Below are 8,398 nucleotides of genomic sequence, written 5' to 3'. Positions count from 1 at the left end.
TCTAGTTGAGATGGGTATACGATCGCAAATGAATCCAAGGTCTAATGGTAAAAAAAATATACTTGCCTTCAGCTTGTCATACTTTGTCTAGAAAGGAGAAGATAAGTTTTTGTTAGTGTCTGCGCCGGGTCAAAGTCCCACAAGGATACTCTTCAAATATTAAGAGTCTTGTGCGGTTGAAGGATCTTAAGTTGGTAGGGTTAAAGTCTCACGATTGTCACGTCTTGATGCAACAATTGTTAGTCGTGGCCATACGAGACATTTTGCCTAACAAAGTCAGGTTAGCCATAACTTGGCTGTGCTTTTTCTTCAATGCCATATGGAGCAAAATCCTAGATCCTATGAAGTTAGATGAGCTGAAAAACAAGGCTGTTATTATATTGTGTCAGTTGGAGATGTATTTTCCTCCTACTTTCTTTGACATCATGGTTCACTTAATTGTTCATTTGGTTAGAGAAATAAACTGTTGTGGTCCTGTTTATTTGCGGTGGATGTACCCGGTTGAGTGATACATGAAGATCTAAAAAGGGTATACCAAGAATCTACATCACTCAGAAGCATCTATTGTTGAAAGCTACATTGCAGAAGAAGCCATTGAATTTTGTTTAGAGTACACTGAAAAAGCTAAACCTGTTGGACTTCCCAAGTCTCAGCATGACAAAAAAGTGAGAGGTAAGGGTTCAAGAGGACTGCATGTTATCACTCCAACTGTAGAAGATTTGCAACAAGCTCACTTGTATATGTTGAATAACAGTAATCAAGTTTTTCCATACATACTTCGCCATGAAGGTTTAGTGAAAGAAAGTAATCCAAAAATGTCGAAGAGCTGAGTCTTGAAAAAGCATAACAAGACTTTCCTAGATTGGTTTGAAGATACAATCTTTGCTGATGAGAATGCTTCTAAAACATTAAGAAAACTAGCAGATGGGCCTAAAAGAAATGTTATAACTTGGCAAGGATACGATATAAACAAGTTTTTTTTTATACAAAAGCACAAGATGGGAAAAGTACAATGCAAAACAGCGGGGTCACCCTAAGGGCTAAATCTCAACACGTCGCCAGTGTACATGATAACAATCCCTGTGTAGCTTCCATCCCTTACTTTGGGTTCATTGAACAAATTTGGGAGCTTAACTATGTCAAATTTACTTTTTCTGTTTTCATATGTAAATAGGTTGATAACAACACCGGTGTGCGGATCGATGATGTAGGATTTACGTTGGTAGATCTAAAGAAACTCGCTTACCAGAATGACCCTTTCATCATGGCAGAACAAGCTAAACAAGTATTTTATGTTCAAGACCCTTGTGATGAAAGGTGGTCAGTGGTTCTACATGGGAAAACAATTGGTGTTAATGTTGAAGATGATGATTCATGCATTGATATTTACGTTAGTCCTTTGTCCATACAAATGTCGCCTAACATTGTTAGAGAAGAAGCTGACAATGTTCATACTAATTGTAATGATCATGATGAAGGAGAATTAATTTACATCGTCTAATGTAATTTTCTTATTATGTATTTGATTTCAGTCCATTCATTTACATAACTTATTTAGTTTTGTGATAATGTTAATTAACTAATGTTTTTTTCTTTACAAGCAAATGGCTACTCCACCCAGCTCTCGTCGTCGTCGTTGTCCTCCTCCTAGTGGTGCAGCATCACAATCGCCATCTACCTTGAAGCGGACAAGAAAAGCCACACAGCTAAGATCATTGGCGACTAGACTAGCTGGGACAGAGACACCGCTGGTCCATGTAGATCCTGCGACGGGAAGGCCAACGGTCCCCACAAAAAGAAGTTAAGAACATATTTGGGGATCGTCACTCGTGATAAGGTCGATGTGACATACGAGAATTGGAAGCAAGTCCCTACTGCTCGGAAGGATTTGATATGGAAGGATATTCAGGTATTTTAGTTTTCATGTTGCATATTGTTTATTAGCATAAAATTTGAATTTAGTAACAATAAAACCTAATTTTTCGTTTGTCAGGTTGAATTTGATATCCCTGAAGCATCTGATGTAAGGACAAAAAAGAAAACACTTTAGACTGTGAGAGAGCAGTGGAGACAATTTAAGTCTGATTTGACGTCCAAATGGGCATTTGTAGCCGACAAGGACAGTGTCGATGACACTATATGCGTAAAGTACAACATTAGCAAGGAGAAATGAGCCCAATTTTGTCAGAGTCGTAGAGACCCTTCGTGGGAGGTATCTGCTTTGTGATTTTCATTGTTTTCATCTTTAAATTCACTTATTATAATACATTGTAATCATGAGTTTCATTAATTTTGAATTTTTGCAAGATGTCCAGAAAAAGGCACAGGCCAGCCATAAGCAAAACACTGCCCCCCATGTGTTGTCTCGTGGGGGTTATGAATATTTAGAAAAGAAGCTGATGGATGAGAAGACAAAAAAAAAATATAGGAAGCTACTCAATCCGGAAGCACTAACACCATGATCTATCCTCCATCTCCCATCAGATGGCACGTCAAATGCAAGATGACCCGCACGAAGAAAATTGACCAGATGACGTCTGAGGCAGCAAAGGAAATTGCTGACAAGATTATAAGTCACTTTCAATTAATAATTGTAATTATTTATGTTTATTGTGTGATTGAGTAAACCAATAAATGTGTTCTTTACAGGATTCGTTGGAGGAGCAGGTGCCACAGGGTTGTTGTCCATGGACGTCAGGATGTACTGACTGCTACCATTGGGCGACCAGAACACCCCAGTCGTGTGGGTGCTGCTAGAGCCGGTGTGACGATCAAGCAATACTTTGGACCGACTAGAGGAGTTGATCACAAAAAAAGTGACTCGATAACTAATGTTATCGTTAAGCTAGATGCAGTCCCAGTTTCAGTCGCAGATAAAATCACAGGGACTTGCACTGCCTCCTGAGCCTGAGGTTGGTCCTTCAGCTGCTCGTGTCAGCACAAAGGAGAGTTGTATTGATCACTCAGGGAACGATCCAGACATGTGTGACTCAGACAAATGCGGGTTGTACATCGATGAAAATCCTCCTTGCCTGGTTGCCCTAGGAAGAGTTTATGAGGGATCCATAATCATTCACAACATCCCTTTGTTGCATGATCAAGTGAAGGTCGGTGTTGAGGAGGTTAGAGATGCAGATGCTCTTATTCCTGTACCCATTGAAGAGGTTAAGTTAGTGGGGTAGACACTTAACACCTTCCTTACTTGGCCAACACATCTGGTCAAGTGTTTATCAGAACAAGTATTTCAGTGTCACTAAATGCTTCATTTTTCAATTAAAATGTTCACTGTAATAAAATTATGTTGGATAAACAAGGAGTTGTTGGACCAATAAAACCTGCAGATTAGCCGGATCATGAGGTTGATGATCCCCTATATCTGATGACATTGATCATCCCACAAATTTTTCTGAAGCCATTGTATGTTATGTGGGATGCTACCGTGTTCGGGGTGTTTAATGAATACTTTCCCTTGTACATAAAGTATGAAGATTTGTCTAAAATAGCACTGTTAGTCTATGAATACGACTAACTTTTGTGTATAAAACATATGTATATTGTATCAAACTTTCCCAATTTATGGTTGTTTTGTAATACTATAAGTACTTTTTGTTAAATATAGGTAATAGATAATTTATACTTTTGTTTTGTGCGTTTAATAATCAATTTCTCTCAATTTGAGGTTAAATAGGCAACTTTGGCAAAGTTCTGTTTTTCACTCTTTTGCTAAGCCAAGCTGTTGGCTTAGCGAGAATTCTTAAATTGAGTGAGGCATTGGAGAGATTCAGAGACTTACTGAGAAGAACTCTCACCCATGGATTCTCCGAGCCAATCCAACTGAATATGTTCATAGATGGGCTGAGACCACAAACCAAGCAATTACTAGATGCTTATGTTGGGGGAAAAATAAAGCTGAAAACCCAGAAGAAGCAACTGAGCTCATAGAGAACATGTCAGCCAGTGATCATGCCATCCTGAGGGATAGAACCCATCAACCCACAAAGAAGAGCCTGTTGGAACTAACATCACACGATGCCTTGTTGGCACAGAACAAGTTGTTATCTAAGCAACTTGGGATCCTAACGAAAACACTTGGTAAGCTGCCAACTAAACTGTCGATTGGACAACCTACACATTCTTCTGTTTTGCAGGTCACAGGTTGTACCATTTGTGGTGAAGCTCATGAGACAAGTCAATGCATTCCCACTAACACTCAAGAAATTCATTTCATGGGGAATCAGTAGAGGCAAGGGTACACTCAAGGAGGGTTTTCAGGCTTCCAGCAAGGTCCTTATAATCAGCAAGGACAATGGAGGACACACCCTGACAACCAGTTCAATAAAGACCAAGGTGGATCCTCAAACAGGCCAATTCAACAAGGGCCTAACATCTTTTAGAGGACAACTAAGTTAGAAGAGACCTTGACTCAGTTTATGCAGGTAACGATGTCGAATCATAAGAGTACTGAGCCAGCACTAGAGAACCTTGAAGTACAAATGGGACAACTAGCCAAGCAGATGGCTGACAAGTCATCAAACAGCTTTGGAGCAAATACAGAAAATAATCCTAAGGAGGAATGCAAGGCTGTCATGACCAGGAGTAAAAGGTTTGTGGAAGATGAGGATGAAGAAAATGTGGTAGACAAGGAACAACTGAGTGAAAAGACAGGTGCTGAGGTTAAGAAAAATGATGTGAAGGGTAAAGAGAATCAGGAAAAAGGGAAGAAAATAATGGTCCAGAATAAAGAGATGGAGGACCAAGAAAAAGAAAAAGAAATAGAAAATGAGAAAAATGAAAATGAAAAAAAATAAGGTTGCATAGAAGAGTAGAAGTGGAAAGGTTGTGCAAGAAAGTGTGGAAGTACCATATCCTGTGGAGCCTTCCAAGAAAGAAAAAGTTCGTCATTTGGCAAGGTTTTTGGATATTTTCAGGAAACTGGAAATAACCATGCCCTTTGGTGAAGCTCTGCAGTAGATGCCACTCTACTCTAAATTTTTGAAAGATATGTTGACAAGGAAGCACAAGTACATTCATCAGGAAAACATCATAGTGGAAGGAAATTGTAGTGTTGTAATCCAAAAGATCCTTCCACCTAAGCACAAAGATCCTGGGAGTGTAACCATTCCTTGTTTAATAGGAGAAGTCAATCTGGGAAAGGCTTTAATTGATCTGGGAGCCAACATTAATTTGATGCCACTCTCCATGTGCAGAAGACTGGGAGAGTTGGAGATTATGCCCACTCGAATGACTTTGCAATTAGTTGACCGCTCCATTACCAGGCCCTATGGAGTGATTGAAGACGTGTTGGTCAGGGTAAAGCATTTTATCTTCCCAACAGACTTTGTGGTCATGGATATCTCTGAAGATATTGACATCCCTGCAATCTTGGGAAGGTCGTTCATGTTGACTGCAAGCTGCATAGTTGACATGGGGAAAAGAAAGTTGGACTTAGGTTTTGAAGACCAGAAAATTGATTTCGACTTGTTTGTGGAAGACAAGCCTGCTCCAGAACACAATGTTTGCTTGCAGGTAATGGGAGAAGGTCAAGAGGTTCTGAAGGTCAGAACCAAAACATGAGATTGCCTAGGGAGGTAAAAGCGTCAAGCTAATGATGTTAAAGAAGCACTTCCTGGGAGGCAACCCAGTTTTAATCTTTGTTGTGATTTTTTTTCATGCATTTGATCATTAGGAACTTGCTTAATAATCTTTACATGGAGCATATCAACCTCTCTTTGAATATGAAATTAAGGGTTTTAATTTCTTGGGAAAGGACTAAGTTATAACTTAGTAAAAAATCTTTTTGAAAATTAGTCCTTTCGCTAAGCGTCTGCTTCTCGCTAAGCGCATAATCACTCATGCGCTAAGCCACGAGTTCAAGCGCTTAGTGCACCACCCTGGCACCTGAGGTTGATTATTTCCGCTAAGCTAACCAAGGTTTGGCTAAGCCAAAATCAATTCGAGTTGAATTCCGCTAAGCGATAGATTGATCGCTGATCGATGGCTTCACCTTGGCTAAGCGAGACCCAATGTCGCCAAGCGCGATTCATTGCGGTCAAAATTGAGGGCCATGGGGATGAGCGCGTAATCTGCTGGCTAAGCAGATATTCTTGCGGTTTAAACTGGATTCACTGCAGCTTAGCGCCACTCATGGTCGCTTAGCTCAATCACTTGTGGCAGTATATGCGCTAAGCGATGCTATTGACCGCTCAACGGCAGCTTCTCTGTACCTAAATTGCATAATTTTAGCTAAGCGGACTAAAGCCTGGCTTAGCGGGAATTGCAAGTTTTCTAATCTGCATATCTCGCTAAGCGACAACATTCTCACGCTAAGCCAAATTCTACGGAAAAAAAAATTGAATTTTGAATTTAGCTAAGCGCGGGACTGTTGAGCGGGAAGAAAAATTGAGAAACCAAATGTCTTGTCTTTTCGCTCAGCGAACCGCTCCGCTAAGCGAAAAGAACGAAACATTCTTTGTGGGTGTAACGTCAGTTACACCCACTCTTTGAAAATTTGCACCCCTTCTGCTCCCTTTCTCTCTCAAACTTCTCCTTGTGTGCTTTTGCTTCTTCTACTCTGCATCTACTTGTTTTCATCAAGCATCTGTAGCACAAGTAAGTTCTTTGATCTCTATCTTTGTTATTTTATCAAACCTTAGGTTAGACAACTCTAGAGTAGGTTTAAACTTTTAGGGTTATGTTGTTTTAGGAATGATTTAAAGTTGAAACCTTTAGGTTCATTTTGTGCCTGAAAATTGTACTCAGGGCTGTGCATGTTCAATCTACTTGGTAGAGGCCCAAAATATGGAGGAAAATGCGACACTATTTCTGCGTTTTTTTTTTCTGGAAAATGCAATGAATTCGCTTAGCACTCATACCACGCTAAGCGAGTTCATCAATATTCGTTGAATATAAGTGTTTTCCTGAAGAACTCGCTGAGCGCTCTTACCGCGCTAAGCAAGTTCTTCCTTGAACATAGGTGTTTATATGAGCACTTGCTAAGCGCGCATTGTTCACTAAGCGAGTTTATTTCTTGAGGATGAACATTCATCTGCCTGGTATAGTACCTGGGCTAAGCGAGGCTGATTCGCTATGTTCAGGTAACTTAGTAAAATATTTTGACTGATTGGCCGCGCGTTAAGCCAGAATCTCCTGCGCCAAGCAAAAATCCTTGCAGCATTTGCTGAGCTGAGCGTTCCTGTTCGCTAAGCCTCCATAACTTAGTGAAATTTTTGCTCAGTTTAGTGCTGCTAAGCGCAGCCTACCCTTGGCTAAGCGCAAATCCATGCGGCTGACCTTAGGCTTAGTGGGCTCCTCTCCAGCTAAGCCAATTTTGCAAACATTGGACCGTAGTAATTTCCGCTAAGCGGCACTCCTATGTCGCTAAGCCCAATGTTGTTTTTTGTGAAACCCGCTAAGCGACCCATGTTTCGCCAAGCAGGGGTGTGCCTTTTACATAATGCTGCTAAGCGATAATTGTCTCGCTAAGCGGCCATTGTTTTTTTTAGTGTTATTTTTCAGCTTTTCTCTTTTAATATCAAATGTTTGATTCCTTTGTCTGCAGATGTCTTCAAGGAAAAGAAAGAGTGTCGGTTCAAGGCCCACTGCTCAATATGATAGACGGAGATTCCATTCCTTTGAGGCTTGGACCAGATATACTGACAATGTATTGGGAAGACACATATTAGCTGAGAGGAAAGTGGAAATTTATCACATAGAGCTGGATGAATTCAAGGGCAAGCTGGAGAGGCATAACTTTCACAAACGTCTCACCAACTTAGCTGATAGTAGCATTGACCTCGCGTTGGTGAAGGAGTTCTATGCCAACCTCTACAGTCCTGAGGGGCCTTCACCTAAACAAGTCAGAATCCAGGGCCACTTAATAAGGATTGATGCAGACAGCCTCAATGCCTTTCTAGAAACACCTGTGGTGCTTGCTGAGGGTGAATCTTTGTCCGCCTACTCAAAATACTGTAGGATGCCTTCTGATATTAGAGAAATTGAGGCTGCACTGTGCATACCCGGCCGAGGGTTTATTCTAAATGCTGAAGGTCACCCGGGGAAGATCCTCAGAAAAGATCTAACCACCCTGGCTCAGGTCTGGAGTGTTCTATCCTACTCCAACCTGGCTCCGACCTCCCACACATCGGATCTAACTGTGGATCGAGCTAGGTTAATCTTTGGCCTAGTTACTCAGCTGGACATGAATGCCGGAGCCCTCATTTATGGACAGATTACTTCTATGGCCCAATCTAACTCCTCAAGACTCAGGTTTCCTGCTCTTATCACAGCTTTATGCAGGACCAAAGGAGTTGCCTCCGACAGTCTTGTCTTTGAACATCTGAGCCCGGTCATTAATTTGGCATACATAAGGAAGAATTGTTGGAACCCTGATGATCCAACA

Source organism: Glycine max, chromosome 14 (genome assembly GCF_000004515.6).
Source record: "Glycine max cultivar Williams 82 chromosome 14, Glycine_max_v4.0, whole genome shotgun sequence".
Lineage (NCBI taxonomy): Eukaryota > Viridiplantae > Streptophyta > Magnoliopsida > Fabales > Fabaceae > Glycine > Glycine max.
Note: the sequence above shows the minus strand (reverse complement) of the source record.